Consider the following 19,122-nt stretch of genomic DNA (forward strand, 5'->3'; position numbering starts at 1 on the left):
CCTTCAGATCAGCAGGTAGAGAACTGAATCTAAGGGGCGGGGAGGCCTTTAAGAGGCTGCTGAGGTGTTTTACACAAAAGGCAGAGAGGCAGTGGAGCTAGGGCGGTCCTGACGGTGACACGGGCGTGGTCAGAAGCAGCCTGTTTAAGACACTCGAAGCAACAAGAGTCAAGTGAGTTTTCACAGTGTGAACGGTGTGAACTTGGGAAGACAGAGTGAGAAACAAGTTTGGGAGTAAAACACAAGAGAGTCAGTTTGGCACGTGCTCAGTTTGTTACCTGCGCGCACCTGGAAGGGAATGTGAGCTGGCGGGACTGAGTCTGCAGACCACGGGTGACGGCAGGGCTGAGATGCGAGTTCCACTTGTCAATAGAATTGAAAATGATGGTTCCTGGGAGCACTCAAGCTTCAGGGGCAGAGGGGTGGATGGCCAAAAAGGGAAGATGGCCAGAGACTGGGCGCCAGGGTCCCCCGGCACCCCGAGGGCAGGAGCCAGCGCCACGGGGACCGGGCCAGCTGCGGCCGTCTCTGGAGGTCTTCCTGACTCCATCAGTTCCTGGCACAGAGTCAGGCTGGGATTCCGTGCAGGGCTGTGCCTTTAGCCAGGTGCCACCCACTCACACTAGGCGGTGGACCCGTGAGGGCAGGGGCCGCGTCCTGGTCGTTGCTCTGGGTCCTGAATCTGCTCCAGGAAGATGGCAGACTTTGAAACTGGTGTTTGTTGAGCAAAGCAAGACTTGAAAATCTGCTTGAATATCCTAAGATTTGATCCCATTTTGTAAGTAACTTGTGTCAGGAGAAGCATCAATTGCATAATAGGTGGGGTCCATGTAAACGCTACTGTATCCGCAATACCTGGCCCTTGCGGTATCTGGGGTGCCACATTTTGCCCTCAAAATGTATATAAAAAAGATACAGCACGGAGACAGAAAAAGAGAAAGATCTCTCTCGCTGCCTCTCTCCTCTGTCCTTTGACTTTTTGAGAGCTACGGCTGAAAAGAAATCCTCTAAGACGAAAACTACTAATTCCAGTATCTCACATTTGGGGCCATTTTCCTTCATTTTTAAAAACACTGCTGTAGCCTGCCCTCCACTCCCCACTCCCAGCCATACTTCTAACCTGCCGCAAGGCCAGCAACACCTAACGCAAAGTGTCCGCGTCAGCGGGTGGCCATGCATATTCATCACCACCCCTTGGACCGTCCTGGTGATTTCTCTCTTGCATCTCGCATCTCCTTATTGGGTTTATAAGTTATGTGATCTTTCACTTTCTGTGTCAATTTCCTGTTCTCATTTTGCAAATTCAGTGCCATGCATCCACTTCTATTAATTTGGCACCTGGAACTGAGATTTACTGTGTGGTCTGACATCTCTAGTTCACTCAAAATAAAACATCAGACCCGTAGCTCTCTCTCCATTGCCCCAAATTGTGTTGTGGTTCTTTGTACCAAGCTGAGTCATCTCCTTAAAGCATAGGCCTCGGTTTCCTTGATCAGTAAAGTGGGGATCATACCTGCAATGTTTCCTTCTCATAAAGACGTGATAAAATTCCTAAAGTAAAAATAATTTTCATTGGCTTTTGTGCTTCAGGAAATTATTTTCCTTATAAAACACGGGGTCACCTGAGTGATAAGGAAACCGTGTTCATCCACAGCCTATGTCTGCAACAAAGGCCTGGCTGGAAGCTCCAGAAGTGGCCAACCAAGCCTCACTGACCGTATCTCCAAGTGTCGGTGACACCTATGGGAACAGTTATGTCTGTTGAATCTGAAGAGGATTAGGTGCCCGTGAATTCGAATAACGTCTGCAGTTACACCAGGGAGGATGCAGTTACCAGGGTGATCCATCCTTACGCTTCAGGATGGAGGCCGACTAACAGCTGGTTTGAGAAGAAAGGTCTTCTCCCATGATCAAATTTCATCAATGGTCAGGGGCAGGATGAGCCATCCACCTGCTGAAGCTCCCGGGCCAGACCTTCACTGCAACCAAACATCGACTCTAGAGGACCAGGTCCTCCCGGTCACTTAGGCAAACTCTGTGACTTACAAGGAAAGGTCCAGACTCACAATGTACAGATCCACGTAAGCCTCAGTATCCACGAGGGGCTCCAAGAGAAGCCAGTGCAATTGTAAACCAGGCCACAAGGCTAGGAAAATGCCCGGAGGAACCACTGCCAGGGGGACGCCAAGTCTGCAAGAGGCTGTCCTGCTACCGGGTTTTAAAAGTAGTCGGTTTTCTACGTCTGTGACTCTATCTCTGTTTTGTAAATAGGTTCACTTGCACCATTTTTGTAGATTCCACATATAAGCGGTATCCTATGATATTTGTCTTTCTCTGTCTAACTTATTTCACTCAGTATGACAATCTCTAGGTCCATCCACTGAGGGGGAAAGTGGGGGGAGGGATAAATTGGGAGATTGGGATTGACATATACACACTACTACACGTAAAACAGATAACTAATAAGAACCTACTGCTTAGCACAGGGAACTGTCCTCAATACTCTGTAACGACCTATATGGCAACAGAATTTTAAAAAGAGTGGATTTTATGTATACGTGTAACTGATTCACTTTGCTGCCCAGCAGAAACTAACACAACACTGTAAATCAACTACATTCCAATAAAAACTAATTTAAAAAAAAGTAGTTGGACATTTTTTAACACAGTAGCTCTCTCTCCCTTTACACTCTCTTCTCTTCCGCTCTTCAATCTGTAGTGGGAAAGAATCTGTATTTGGTAATTTAAGCTCTCATCTTAAGAAAAGTTTGAAGTAGCTGTGAGTAAACGCTGTGAGCAGGAAACCTGAACCCGGAGTCGGTGTAACCGACCAAGTCCCTAACACATGGGGAAAGACAACAGCACCAGAAATAAACACAGCCGCGCATACATCAGCAGAGAATGTGGATGGAAACTTCCCTGCGGGTACCACTGGGAACAGGGAGAAAACAGCAGATGGTAATACTGGAGGGAAAGGGGAAATATAAAAAGAAAACATAAAAAGAGGAACTACTGAACTGTTTTGCACAGGATAGGAGAAATTCTGAATGGTTTTCTACTTAGCAAGGTAAGAGTTAAGATAACAATTACGATACAAATAGATAACACATTCATGAAAAGGATTATATAAAGGCGTAAAAGAACTTTAGGCTTAAAAATGGCGTTCAGGCAATTCTAGAAAGTAAGTACATGTATATTCGCCTAAAATTAGTGATAAAACTGGATATGTCAAAATCTAACTTGCATTTGAAGAGATATAAAACAGCCTGCAGACATGTTTAGTTGAAACAAATCTAGTAAATCACAAACAAAATGCAAAGCAAAATTCAAAACTACGATTTTTCAAAGCATCTGTTTTTTCACGCATGAATAGCCACCATCACGGTTATTTATCAACGTCTCATATTCAATTGTTAGACATGTTATTGGTAACTGAAAGTATGTGTTACCTACACAGGTATGTTTTGCAGAAGCACCGAGACGGGCATTGCTTTGGTTCATGTCTGAATCACTTCGGCAGCAGGCGCCGTGTGTGCAGCCAGGTCTGAGCAGATGCTGGGTGTGGAGGGCACAGCCCTAACAGCACGTGGCCCAGCCCCCCATCAAGGGCTTTGGGCTGGTCAGTCGTCAAACTACTCTGTTCACATAAAGGTCTTCAGATTTACGCCAAGACGCATCTTTCACACGAAACTCGATAAATGCTTCAGCTTCAAATGGTAAGCAATCCCACCCATCTGTCCTCAAGCCCCATTTCCTCTGAGCCCTCCCTCCCCAGCCTTCTAGACTGGTGAGCCCTGGTCTTTCCTGTTTCCAAAGTCCTCCCTGTGCTGCCCCTAGAGACGCACTCAACAGTCTGTTCTGTCCGACCTGCCCGCTCTCAGTCTGCTACTGTCCTGTGTGTCACACATCACCGAGCCCCAAAGGGTTCAGGGAGTGCCTGTGAATGAAGGTTTACGCGACCCGAGCAACAAATAAACAAATGACGTGATAATTAAACTGAGCTGTCCCAGGGCAATCATGAGATCTGGACAAAATAAATAAGCCGATTTACCTGTGCCCTGTTTTTGTTTTTATTTCCCTAGAAATGAAACACTCTTCATTTGGATTAAAGATTCATTTTCAGTCCGAAATGACATGTCCAAATTTCTCAGCTTCTCTGGATTACTGGATAATCCAGGGGTCTTTCATTCCTCAGATTAATTTATTCTTCTGCCCTCTTTGAATAAAATGAAGTGTACAACTTGAATCATGGAAACTACTATTTTAAAAATTGTTTACGGGGGATAAGGGGGGAAGGGATAGATTGGGAGATTGGGATTGACATATACACACTAATACTACTATATATAAAATAGATAACTAATAAGTTCCCTCTATAGCGCAGGGAACGCTACTCAATACTCTGTAATGGCCTATATGGCCATATGGGAAAAGAATCTAAAAAAAAAAAGAGTGGCTATATGTATATGTGTAACTGATTCACTTTGCTGTACACCTGAAACTAACTCAACATTGTAAATCAACTACACTCCAATAAAAATTTAAAAAAAGAAAGAAAGAAAGAAAAAAATTATTTGGGATAAAAAAAGTTGTTTACAACCTATATAATTAGATAGGTAAATATGGTCTAAGCACGATACATATATTTTAAATGTGTAATAGAGCTACCACAACCATTGATGAAAGATAACTTTGTTCTGGTTTATATGAACAAGTTTATACACCTTGAATACTTCTTGCAGGTTGTATTATGAAAATATTTTCTCTCTTGAAGAAGGGATTAGTTGTCAGAAATCCGATATGTTCAGCAAGAGAAGGAATCTTGGTTTTCTGATGGAGGTGGATTTTCTGTTCAAGATCAGTCATAACTTGTTCCTATAAAAACACACAAGGAAGGGATAAGGCACATTCTTCCCTAATATTGCAGGGAAGCAAGTTCAGAACTTAAAGATGAATTACCTCATTGTTCTACTAATATACGGTAATTAACTGCGCCCCTCGGTTTAAGTTACTAATTGGGGGATTCCTATCGGGATTGGAGCTACTTCTCCTCTCAAGAATGTTCACTTCTAAACCAGTTGTTAGACACCGTCTCATTAAGTTACTACTTCATTCGCTACAGCTGCTGCTTCTTCACCTCTTTCTTCAGAAGAATCCCATCCAGCAGAGGCGGTTTCCATGTTTCATAATTACTCCTCCTCCAAGGAAGACCAAAGAAGCTGACGGCAGCGCAATCCCATGACTGCACGTCTTGGAAGTGATGAGGTACAGTCAATAAAATATAGACGTATGCAGGATTAATGGAGCAGGCTGCATTTCAGAAGTAGAAAACCCTTGCAATACCAATTATAAATTATTTCTTAAAGCTAACTGTATTAAAAAGAAAATCTCTCCGATTTCTCTTAAAGTCACTTTAAATGGACCCATTCTGCTGGTTGTTTGTCTTAGTTAACCTTACATTAAGCTTTATCTCTAGTTTAGGAGTTTACTTTTCAAAAAGTCACTCTATTTGCAAATAAGAGAAAGCTCTGCAGAAAACTCAAACTAAAACACAAAATCTTCTTTTCCCTCAATCAGAATTTAACAATGAGTTCACTGGTCCGTGACACTAAAATGTATTTCTCTGTTAGCAGCTGACACAAGAATTCAAGCAGGATATTAAGCTGAACAGCAAGGTCTAGTGAGAAAATCAGGAAAAGTCTTCAGAAATCCATCGCCAGAGGCTCCACACTGGTGAAGGGGGACTCCTGCTGGAGGGAGGGTGGGTGTCTCCCCTTGGGAGAGGTCGCAGGTGCATTAGATTTTGAGAAGTCTTGGTCTCAGACGGCCATGCTTTTTCCCACAAAGCTGTCAGATATGTCTTACCCTTAAAGAACCATCATGAAGGTGTGAGAAATAATGGAAGCCAGACAAAAACCAGTCCTGTCCTTTACTGCTTGTTTGGGGAGGCCCAGGCCTCCAGTGGTGGAGAATCCTCACCAACCTCGCCTTATAGTACGATGAAGACAAACACAAGTTAAGATGTGGGTTCACAGCTGCGAACCAGGCCACAGGGGCTGGATGAGAGCAGGAAACAGTGCCCCTCAGGGTCTGCTGAGCCCCCTCGGGCCTGTTAGCTTCTGAGTCTCCTGGATATGCTGAGGTTCAGGCAGAGCAAAGATAAGGTTTCCGTGTCCCCTTAGCACCTGGGCCAATTTAGCAGTGGTGCCCCTCAGGCTGGGAGACTTCCTATCCTTCTAGAGTTTTCCTCCAAAGCAGTTTCTTCTCAAGGGTGTCCCAGGTCAGAGAATTTATGGTAGATTACTGGGTGGTGAAAAGAGGCCCCTCTGCCCTGTGTTCTGAGCTGTGGTGCAGAGCAGCCTCTTTGGGCTTGTGAGGACCTGTGTGTCTGTGAGAAATCTGGAACCAAAGTAAGAGCCGTAGAAAAACAGCGACAGCCAGGACAAAACACACCGCCTCTCTTTGACCCAGGAAATGGAAAGCATTCTACGTGCCTCCTAATTCAGCCACATTCAGGCTTGGGCCATGGTGAAGATGTTTTTTTTCCTGTTCATCTATAGAAGGCACTAAATGTGCATTAAACACCCATATAGGAAAATAATTTTTTAATAATGGAACTTAATTTCTATGTCCTGGCATGCCCCAGTCCCACCAGGGGCAGGAAGTTCCTTCCCGTCACTTCCAGGGAAGCCCATCACCTGAGGGCCACGCGGTGCCAGCACGGGCGGCTAGGCCATCCAGTCATGTTCGTCTCTGCAGGGACGGCTGGTCCCCAGCAGCAAAACCTCCCAGGTCCCAGCTGGGCCTCCTTCAAGGACCCTGCAGGTCTCCAGGCTGTTTCTCAGGCACCTCTGACCCCATGCTGGTGCAAGAAGCATTGACGGGTTTCGATACACCCTCTGCAGCTTCCAGGAGCTCTCCAAGGCGGCCCCGGCGTCTCCAGCAGCAATCGTCACCCGGTGCTCTGGTTCCTGGACCCGGGGCCCTGCGCTGATGCTGGCTGATGTCCCTCACCCTCTGAATTTTCAGATTTCCTAGAAACGAGATGTTTGTGCCAACCCACCAGCGAGCTGTACAACGTCCACCCTCTCCTCTTCAGCAGCACCTCAGCAGCTAGTGGGTGTTCTAATAATTCTAAGGAAAATATTTAACCCCTCCGGGCAGAGAAAGCCACCCTACACCTCGATGGCTCCAGACTCTGACTGCTCCAGAAGCTTTATGCTCCAAGTCCCTTAAGGACTAGACTTTTTTTTTTAATTAAAATTTTTGTTTTGAGATAACTGCAGATTCACATGCAGTTGTAAGCGATCCCAGGTATTGAATACCTTGTACCCGGTTTCCCCCAATGGTAACGTCTGGCAAAACTACAGTACAATATTACAACCAGGATGTGATGCAGTCCACATACAGAACGTTCTATCACGCCAAGGACCACCCCATTTTATCCTCTGGCAGCCACTAATATGTTGTACTTTCTCTATAATTTTGTCATTTCAGGAGCATCATATAAATGAAATCATATGGAAACATTATATATAATATATAACATATACAGAATGTTACATATTGCATATATAATACGTATATGTTATATATGTAATATATATGTACTATATAGCATATGTGCAATTTAGTACATTCAAGTACGTATATCCGATATGCTATATGCTATATAGTACATATATATTATATGAAAATTTTTGTGATTGCTTTTTTTCCCCTCAATATAATTCTCTGGAGATTTAACCAGGTCATTGCAGGCATCAGTGGTTTCCTCCTGTTTGATGCTGAGGAATATTCTGTGGTATGGACGCCCCACATCCACTGAAGGACATCTGGGTTCTTTCCAGGTTTGGGCTCTTATGAATAAAACTGCGATAAATATTCGTGTATAGGTTTTTGTGTGAACGTAAGTCTTCATTGCTCTGGGATAAACGCCCCGGAGAGCAAATGCTAGTAGATACGGTAGTTACACGCGCAGCTTTTTAAGAAACTACCAACTAGTTTCCAGATTCCCACCAGCAGTGCCTGAGGGACCCAGTTTCTCTGCACCCTCATCAGCATTTGGTGATGTCACTATTTTATTCTAGCCATATCGATAGGTGAGTAGAAATAGCTCTTCATGGCTTTAATTTGCATTTCCCTAATAGCTAATATTGTTGGACATCGTCTCGTGTATTTATTTGTATTTATCTGTAAATCCTTTTCATTGAAATGCCTGTTAATATCTTTTAACTATTTTCTAATTGGATTGTTTTTATACTGTTCTGTTCTTTCTTTATACATTATAGACACTTGTCATTTATCAAATATTTAGCTTGCAAAATTTTTCTACCAGTGTGTAGCTTGTCTTTTTATCCTCTTAATGAGTGTTTTGCAAAGCAAAAACTTCTTAATTTTGATGAAGTCCAATTTATCAATTTCTCTTTTTATGGCTGTGCTTTTCATGGCAAGTCTAAGAACTCTTTGCCCAACCATACGTCCCCAGATTTTCTCCTGTTTTTCTCTAAAAGCCTTAAATAGAATGGCAGATTTTGACTTAGGTTTTGTTTAAGCTGTGAAGTATAGGTCACTATTTTTTAGGTCACTATTTTTTTTTTTTTTTTTTTTTTTGTCCTATGGACGTCCGGTGGCTCCAGCGCCATCTGATGAAACTCTGTCTTTTGCCTTTTGTAAAAGTGACTCGCCCCTCCCCCTCTTCCTTCCTTTTGTCTTATTTATAATTATCTTGGATATTCCTCAATTTTTCATATGAACTAAGGCTCAGTGGTCAAGTCTCATTTAAAACTGCCCTTTAGTAATCTGACTGGAATTTCACTGAATCTGTATATTAAATTGAGTACAACTGACATCTTTAAAATATTTACTTTTCCCATTTAGCAAAATGAAATATATCTCCATTTATTCTGGGTTCCTATGTCCCATAACTTTTCATAGTTTTTTCTACAGAGGTCTTAAACAATTTTTGTTAAATTGTTTAAACTATACCATATAGTTTTTGTTGACAATGAGAAGTATATCTCTTATTCTACCGTATTACTTTTATTGTTCTTATAAAAACTCTCTACTACTTTCAAATACCAAATATTTTGAATCTCCCTTTCCAATTCAAATATTTCAGCTTTGGTTAAAACCTCTAGAGAAATATTAACTAGTAGGGATAATCCCTAACTTGAATAAGAATACATCTAAATATGGGGATATATGTATAACTGATTTACTTTGTTATAAAGCAGAAACTAACACACCATTGTAAAGCAATTATACTCCAATAAAGACGTTAAAAAAATACATCTAAAGTTTTACCATGAAATGCTACTTTTAACAGATATGTTTTTAAAGTTAAAAAAAACCCTCCTATCTAGTTTGCTAAGAGCTATTGTCATGACTGTGCACTGAATTTCTGACAGCTTCTTCCGCATTTATTGTGCCAAACACAATGTTGCCTCTTTCCTTTACCTTACTAATATGAGTAAGTGCAATGATAGAGAATAATACTGCGTCCTGTGACAAATTCCACCTCTGCATGCTCTATTTTCTTTAAATACTGCTGCATTCGCTATTTTTTTTTTGGTGAGATTTTTGAAAATGTGATCATGAGTAACCTTGCTCTGGGTTTTTATTTTACTTTCCTTGTCTAGCTAGATGTAGATTATTGGCCTAAAATAATAGATGCATAATTGAATGCACCTTAAAATAAGGTGCATAATTTTATTTTGCTATGTTCTTGGAATAGTTTGTCTTGAAGTTTTGTTAGAAGTCATCTACTAAAAAATGTCTCATCTTGTTATTTGAAGGAGGGATCAGGAGGGACCAGCATACAAATGTATTTCTTTTAAAAGTTATTGGTTTAAGTTTCTTAAAAAACAAATTTATTTGAGACAATTTTGGTAAGGTATATTTTTCTAGATAATAGTCTACTTCATCTATATTTTCAAAAGTTTGGTACGATGCTGTATGTGGCATTTTCTTGTTTTAAAATCTCTCTCAGGGGCTTCCCTGGGGGTGCAGTGGTTAAGAATCTGCCTGCCAATGCAGGGCACATGGGTTTAATCCCTGGTCCGGGAGGATCCCACATGCCGCGGAGCAACTAAGTCCGTGTGCCACAACTACTGAGGCTGCGCTCTATAGCCTGCGAGCCACAACTACTGAGCCCATGAGCCACAACTACTGAGGCCCGCATGCCTAGAGCCCGTGCTCCACAACAAGAGAAGCCACCGCAACGAGAAGCCCGTGCACCACAATGGCTCCTGCTTGCCATAACTAGAGAAAGCCTGCGCGCAGCAACGAAGACCCAACACAGCCAAAGATAAATTAATTAAAATAAAATCTCTCTCTGTTCATTAAAGTTATGCCTACTTTGTAATGCTTAGTGTTGTTTATTTGTTCATATCCTGACCGATCCTGAATTTCCCCTGCTCACTCTGTTCAGATTATGATTTTTAAGCCTCTCAGAGAAAAGCTTAAATATATATATTAAATATGTGTTTTTCTAACAACATGTGACAGTATTCGGTACCTCTTTCTCCCTGAACTACAAAGACTTTAGCATATTTAACCTTTCCTGTTCATATTTCTTATTGTTATAGGCAGATTTAGTATCTTTGTGATTGACGATGAATTAACTTTGGTAATATGTTTTGAATTCTTTTTCTCTGTTCACTATTGTCTCTGTCATGGCACACACATTCAATTCTTTTTGTCTATGTTTATTTGCTTCCTGCAAATATACCTTTTATAGTACTTTTAGTAAGCATATGTGGTTTGTAAAGTCTCACCTGTCTTTATAGTTCTCTATTCTGTGCTCCCTGTTGAATGATAATTCAGCTGGGTATAGAATTGAAGTTGATATTATTTGTCTCTCGGTGATCTGAAAGCTGTTCCTCTGCGGCCCTCTGCTCTGTATTGTTGATGTTGAGAAGTCTATTCAAATAACTGCCATTCTTGATTGGGGAATTCGTTTTCCTCATTATTAGTTTAATATCTTCCCCCTCTATCTAGGTGTGGATTTTTTAAAATCTTTCATGGGATTTAAAATGGATAATCGGGCTTCCCTGGTGGCGCAGTGGTTGAGAGTCCGCCTGCCGATGCAGGGGACACGGGTTTGTGCCCTGGTCCGGGAAGATCCCACATGCCGCGGAGCGGCTGGGCCCGTGAGCCATGGCCGCTGAGCCTGCGCGTCCGGAGCCTGTGCTCCGCAACGGGAGAGGCCACAACAGTGAGAGGCCCACGTACCGCAAAAAAATATAAAAATAAATAAAATAAAATGGATAATCAATCTAGAGACTCCATACCTTTCTTCACTCTGAAAAATTCTCAGCTTTTAGCCACTGTCTCCATAAACATTGTTTTGGGTCCACTTCCTCTGGTCTTGGTGTCCTTCTGTTCTTAACTGGATTTTGATTTATCCTGGACCTTCAAAGTCTGTCTACCACTTTACCTAACTGCTCTTTCATATTTTCAAAAAATCTCTTTGTCTTTTGGGGACACATTCTGAGTAAATGCCACAGTACTGAGTTTCAATTCTCTAATTGTCTTTGGAACTAGAATGTTTTGGAAGTTGGATTTGTAGGCAGAACTTGTCAAGAAGGATCTCCATGCCTCTGTTTCTTTCTCTCTCTCTCTCTCCCTTTCACACACACACACACACACACACACACACACACACACACTCACTCTTTACTGACTTTTCTAGGAACTGCAGTTGTGCACATCTTCCCCAGAAGCCCACTCCTGAATCCCAGCCTCTGCAGGTCCAGAGCCCCTACTCTGAAGTGATATTGGGGATATAACTTGCATTCATTCATGCAGTTAACCAAAGTGAAGCACAGCTGTTCTGAGGAGCACTGTGCCAGAAGGACCCTCCAACCCTGGCCGTACAGCCCTGGCCACCACATTTCTGCTGGCCCTCTACCAAGAACTCAGCATGACTCCTTTTATTATTTTTTTTCCAAGGAAGACATATTTTACTATAAGAGAAAGGCAATAAGTGGACAACTGCGTAAACAGAAAAGTGGAAACGCAATGTTAGAGTTACACACTGTAGATTAGACATCAAACCCAACATGGGGGTAAATCTGAGGAGTGCTTATTGGCTCAAAATATTCCCTCAGCACTGGAATTTCACTTATATTCTTTATTAAAGTTGGTTATGCCCCCACACAAGTCCCCCAGACGTGGATGGCGAGGAATAATTCTGAATGCTCTCTGAGCCTCAGTTCTCAAAATCAATGGGTCAGCAAGACCGGACATTATCTCCTTTACAGTTTTAGAATCTTGCTTCTTTATATCCCATCTAATGACCTCATAATCTTTACTACGGTAATAGTCCCCTCACTATTCATCCTGATCTAATATTTTGTAAGCGTTAAATCCCATGTTTTAAAATGCTGTTGAAGCTCACTCTTATTTCACAATATAATGAGTTAACTTTTTCAAGGAGGCTATCCTTTTATAACACTTAGTTTGGGCCAGTCACGTGCTACATGACTTTACGTATTTATTCACCTAATGATCACGATACTCCTGTGATGCAGATGCTGTTAACAGGCTTACTTTACAGCTGACCAAACTAAAGCACAAAAATATTATGTCACCTTCCAAAGGTCATGGAGCACGTAAGTGGCACGCTGGTCCCAGAGACTGTGCTTTTGACCGGTACAAGTAACCATAATATCCAGGTCACACCACCTTTGCCTCTAAGGTTAACAAACCGAAATTTTGCATCTTTGTAAGGCTTTAAAGTTCTTTGGGGACAGAATCTAGCTTATTCATCTGCCTACCATCCAGGGCTGCTTTCAAACTACTATGGCGGCAGAATTGAGTCACTTTGACAGAGACCTTATGACCCTTAAAACTAAAATATTTACTGTTCTGGCCATTTGCAGAACAAAGCTGCCAACTCCTGCTGTGGAGCAAGTTATGCCTCCTGCAAGCAGTCCTCTTAAGTGAGGGTGTCTTCCAAGCTCCGAGGGGCAGGTTTGCACAGGCCGGCGATGCCCGTTTGTGGGCTGACATGATGAGACACACTCACACTCGACTTCAGGCTGATCTCACAGAGCCTGGACCCCTGGTGTTGGAACCGAAAGGGACCCTGGAGGCCACCTTCATCTGTGACCAAGACCACCAAGAACCTACAGGTGCGCAGACCTGAGCTGGTGGAGGAGCCAGCCTTAGCCTTCGATTCTCTCAATAGAGTGTCGGGAATTCTAGGGCAGACCTAAAACTGACATTCAGTACATTATTTTGAGATTAAATAATATACGCACTCCAAGGACTGAGTGCCAGTTTTCACAGGGGCATGTGAATAAATGCCCCTGCAGAGTCACTGTGCTTTGCAATTTATTTTTTTTAATTGAAGTATAGTTGACTTACAGTATTCTATTAGTTTCAGGTGTACAGCAAGGTGATTCAGTTATACATGTGTATGTATATATCTATATTCTTTTTTTGATTCTTTCCCAGTATAGGCTATTACAAGACACTGAGTATAGTTCTCTATGCTATACAGTAAACCCCTGTGGTTTATTTTATACATGGTCCTGTGCATCTGTTAATCCCATACTCCCAATTTATCCCTCCCCTCCTTCCCCTTCGGTAACCGTAAGTTTGTTTTCTATGTGCAATTTGTTTAAAGAGCAAACTGCTGTATGGCAGGAGTGTCTGGTCTGCAGCCTGCTTGGTGCTTGTATGTCGGAAAGATTACAAGGCAACCCAGCACGATTTTACCTACAGGTCATCAAGGCTAGTTTACTAGTCCGTTGAACTGCCCCAGGGGATCATCAAATTCTACCTTAGGTAAGTTTTGCAACAGTGTGACAATAATTTCAAAAGGTTTAAGTGAAAGAAATAGCCAAGTTTTTCCCCCTCTCAATTTTTAATTAGTGATATTAAATTACAGAAATACCAAAAAAAAAAAAAAAAAAAAAACCATTGACCATGAAGCCCATCTGTCTTTTAGGCTCAGGCAGATTGTCTGAAGTGGCACCTAAAGGGTATTCACGTGGGAGGAGGAATTACCAGCGTGAAGCTCCAGTCGCCCCTTCCATCTGCAAAGTGTGGACCTCGAGTCTCCCTGTGGGAGCTGAGTGAACACAGCATCCCTAAGCCCACAGGACCCTGAGCCATACTCCAAATTACATGCAGCAAACCTCCCGGAGATGCTTTGTCCTATTTCATTTTGAACTCGTGTCCCTTCGGAGCCACGTTCACTACATTTCTGTAGCTAAAATTGAATGTGGGAGCATATCGTGTTTTATACTGATTATGATACCACCGTGTCCTCTCACATTTATTTGTTGGTCATTAGCAGATCTGTCTTGTCCTCTCAGTTCCTAATTTTGACCAAAGGGGCTCATCCCAGATACGTTAATCCTTTTGTTCAGTGAGTGTCCTTTATATTTAAGCACTGAGTGCATCAAGCTCCCTTAGGTATCTATAATGAGCAAAACGCTATCATATTTTAGCTAACGGCTGTATTAACTTTGTTATCTCTTCGTAGAAGCGCAGAGAAAGCTGCACGTGCACAAAGGGAACGTAGCTTAACAGAAAGGGAGTGCCGTGGCTCGCATTTTCCACCGTGTCACACGCAAACCCGAGGACGTGTCGCGGTGGCCAGTGGAGACGGTGTTCCCCGGTGGCACTGTCTTTCCCTGTGTAGACACAGTGGGCAGGTGTCATGATTAGACTTGACAGCTTGAGTTTGGAACTCCGAAGGGAACGCCAAGGACAAGGAGGTAGTGAGGTGGAAGGAGAGGAGCTGGGGACCATGGGAAGGAGGGGCCGCGTGCGAGAACTTGGGCTGCTGCCAGGAGCCACTGCCAGGGCTGGGGTCCAGGGAAATCTGGCCACGCTCTCCCCCAAATCTGGCCTCCCGGGAGCTGGAAGGGAGACACCAAGGATAAGGTACACACCACTCTATTTGCTATTTGAGGGGTTTGTTCGCTTTTCTGTTTTAATGACAATGATCAGGGTTGCCTGCAGTGCAAGTTCTGGGGCACAAGGTTTATAACAAGGAGAGACTGAAATTCAGAAACTGCGTGTCACTCTTTATCCGGCTCTTATCCGACATGTACACAGTTCCTGATGGAATACAGGTACAGTAGGAAAAAATATCTCACCCCCAATATTTAGGGCCTGATCCTTTCTGAATTTAAGACACTTCCAGAGTTGGGATACATTAAGCCCCAAAGCTTACAAAAATTAAAACAAAATTACCTGGTAAGGTACGGTACAAACCATGTAATTTAAATTTCCTAAGAAATGAACAGTTTTACAACCATTATTATATGACTATATTTGATCTCAACTTGTAATTGCTTAACATATGCACATGCTAAGAACATCTTTTCTAGTCAGGACATATAGATTAATTCCATTGTTTTTATTGGATGCAGAGTATGTCACAGCTTGGATATATCAAAATTTATTTAACTCTTTCCTTACTGATGGTCATTTAATTTGTTGAATTTGTTACCATGTTTTGTTTTTTGATACTAAAACTAGTTTTGCAATGAAAACAAAAAAAGAAATGAACAGTTTTTAATTACATTGTTAGAAGACCTTTTATTCAATACAAATATATCATAAAATCATGGATGTGTATTAAGGATCTCTCTTTTTCAGTCATTTGAAAACATATGGGTTTATCTAATAGGAGAACATAATGCAATAAATCCGAGTGCATACCCAAATATATTTTAATTGCCAATTATTGCACTGAAAATAAACATTTGCATTAGATACTCATTTCTGTAAAAAAGTAATGCTATAATTTTTAAGTAGTATTTATTCAAAGCAAATACTTTTTGATATACAGGTGGGCTGTGACAAAATCGTATCATCATGATTAAAATCCACAGAAACCTAAGGAAGAGAAAAACGAGCCCTTTGGAAGAGATTCATCCAAGGCAGCAGTATACTATGTTATGCCTCTATCTTCCTAACTTCTATTTTCACCTGGAGAGCCATCTTCTTTATGGCAAAGATCTGTGTTCCATGAAATTGATTAGATGTTTTTAACAAGAAGTCATTTTTGACCCATTCATTATTACCCTCACAACCCTGAATGTTACATATAGTCACTACCCAGTCATTTGTAACCTGGTAACTCACAGCATCACCGCTCGTGCATTCATCATTACACCATCTCAGCATCACCAGCCATCACAGCAGCAGCATCTCAGCATCACCAGCCATCACAGCATCACCAGCTAATGCAGCAACTCCAACCAACACACGCCCACTAACCATCACAGCATTGTCGTACCACCAGAACATCATCAGACAATCGGAACATCACCATACCATCAAAAATTGTTTTTTAATCAATCCAATGATAATATTTTAAGAATAGAGTATAAGGAGAAATTTTTATGGAACAATTATGCATGTTTCCTGGGAGTCCAGACTGAGATATATAAATGATCTGCAATTCTCTGAGAAATTGTGACACAGAAAGTCTGGTCTGATACATAGATTTGGTTAATACTTTAACAAGAATTGATAAGAATGGAATATATATGAGGGAAATATCAAGAGAGAATGTCAGCAATAATTAGAAAATATCACTGAAAGAAGGAAATCAGCTCTCAGAGGAGCTGGAATCACACCAACAATAGCTATTGCCCGTTTCCTAGTTTTGCCAGCTTGGATACCCTACCACACCTGTTTTTATAATCCAAACAACTTGCTACTAAATCCAGCCTCCAAGACCTCTTGTGTGCATGTGTTTTAAGTTTATACCTACCACTGCTCAGAGCCACCTTCCTTGAATTACTTCAGTACCTGCAAGCTTTTTGCCCAGGTTTGATCCAGTTGTTGAAAACGAATAGCTAGAAGAGCAAATCTGCTGGTGACACTGCGTCACTGCACCACTGAATCGTGTACGGAGTTCCAACAAGCACCTAGACCTTACATGGCGACTGTCAGAGCCAACAGGTAAATCTTTCAGGATCTAGTCATTTTCAAAACTGTTCCACCTCAGAAATTAGATGTCCATCGTTTATGGACAGTATTTGTGATCAGAAATCTGAGTAAGAAATCAAGTAATCTATGGTTAAGGCTATGATACTGACTTTAACTCTTATAGAAGTTTACTTAAAGAAAGTAAGAAACTATCATCAAAATAAGAATGCCTTTGAAGTGTATATAAATTGTATTTAAACTGCTGTGAAAATCAAAAAATAGTTATGCCATTATCATATTAAACATACCCTTTGTTCCCTTTTCTTTGTTGATTTCATTAGAAAAAATACTGGCTTTGCTTTTTTAAAAAACCCAGTTCATTCTAAATTAGATTTTGTATGAACTGGAATGTTTCAGGGAGAAGAAAGGGGTAAGTCTGAGAAGAAGATCATCCACAGACTCTGGGTTTCTCCCTTCGATGGATTCAGATACTTTCCCACACACTCCTATTCTATCAACTGATGTAAGATGTAGACCTACAGCATATGTGTAAACACGACTCCAAAGACGACTGAGGTGATCCTCTTTCCAGGATGGAATCTGAGGTTTGTTTTTTTTTCAATTTTTTTCTTTTTTTTTTTTTTTTTTGCGGTATGCGGGCCTCTCACTGTCGTGGCCTCTCCCGTTGCGGAGCACAGGCTCCGGACGCGCAGGCTCAGCGGCCATGGCTCACGGGCCCAGCCGCTCCGCGGCATGTGGGATCCTCCCGGACCGGGGCACGAACCCGTGTCCCCTGCATCGGCAGGCGGACTCTCAACCACTGCGCCACCAGGGAAGCCCCGGAATCTGAGTCTTTTATGCCCCGCGTGTGTGCTCAGCTGAGCTGTGCCCCGACCCCTCAGGCAGGCCCTGCCCCAGATCCCAAACCAGCCAGTGTGGAAAGCGCCCACTGAGCGCACAGTGTTGCCCCATGCCCTCCCCGTCCACACCGCTTCAGTTTTAACAGCACTAGTTAATCTAAGTCTTATTCCCTTCTATTTGCACGGACACGGCTCCCTCTCAGAACGTGTCACCCAAAGCACAAACTGAGTGTCTCCTCCGTGGATGCCCAGAGCCACGTGTGGTACCCAAACCAGGTTTGTTCAACGGTCAGTGACTCACAGAAGGGATGAAGGGATACAGAGAACGGCTCACACCCATTTCCCCGCCCATCGGATGTATTCACTCATCACAAAATTTCCATGACAACCCAGAGCTGCTTTCCCACTTCAAACAGCACACCCTAAAAGCCGTGATTCCACATGCTTAAAATAAGGTAATTGTCAAGAATAAATTTCCCCTAGAGCGAAATTAAGGGCCTGTCCAAATGTTTTCCAGATTATTATAATTGTTTATGCAGTACTGCTTATCCATCCGAACTATCTACAGAAATGGACTCTAACTCAGCAAACAGACAAATTGACTTGGCTCCGTTTTAAGATTAAAAGCAAAATTACAAGTTAAAAGGAGAACCCGTTTGATTTTTGATACTCGCTGTACCTCCTTACTAGAAAATTATATGTCCTGAATACTCGACATGCCAATACTCCTTCTTAATTGAAAAGTAAGATTCATATATGAAGGCAGAGGGTTTTTTTTTATCATTTTGAACAACTAAAATATTACAAACGAATGACACGAGTGTGAAGAGAAAGAGAACGAAGCAAAGCTCTTAACCAGTGCCATTTCTGTAACAGCTCCTACTTGGGAAAATAACGTTGTTCAGCAGCGCTGGGGAATGATAACCCCTCTATTAAGTAAAAGGAATGATATTGGTTGGGATGACTCAGAATTGCCGTGGCACTTAAATAAATTCACGGGGGGTATACGTGCTCTTAGTACATGTGTTTATCTAATACCTAAAACTTCTGTTTAAATAGAAAATGGTCACAAACTGTTTCTTTTTATCTTGTAAGGCAGAAAAATGGCATGTGAGTGCCGGCCAGGAAAATAGTCCCTGCATAAGTGAATAAACACCCTTATCTTCCCCACGGTAATGGACGTGCCAGGTGATCTCCCCTCTGGCACTGGAAATTATTCATCCAGTGTACTCTTAAATCTACCATTGTTTCCTGGTTTTTGAAGATTTTCCCAAAAGGCATTAGCTAATTTATCCGACTGATTTCATAATGAGAAGTGGATTAATTACCTCTCCCCATCTTTGTCTCCAATCAACTC

The 19,122-nt window shown here is 42.0% G+C and overlaps 1 long non-coding RNA gene across 1 annotated transcript in view; it reads right to left on the minus strand.

Annotated features, from left to right (window-relative positions):
• Window positions 1–3,820: 3,820 nt before the first annotated feature.
• The window catches only part of LOC307176896, a 139,950-nt gene continuing 124,648 nt past the window's right edge, over window positions 3,821–19,122 (minus strand). The window contains exon 8 of the long non-coding RNA XR_013824936.1: window positions 3,821–4,875. This is a non-coding gene — a long non-coding RNA (uncharacterized lncRNA). The remainder of the gene's footprint in view (window positions 4,876–19,122) is intronic.

The sequence above is a fragment of the Stenella coeruleoalba genome, assembly GCF_951394435.1.
Source record: "Stenella coeruleoalba genome assembly, chromosome: 18".
Lineage (NCBI taxonomy): Eukaryota > Metazoa > Chordata > Mammalia > Artiodactyla > Delphinidae > Stenella > Stenella coeruleoalba.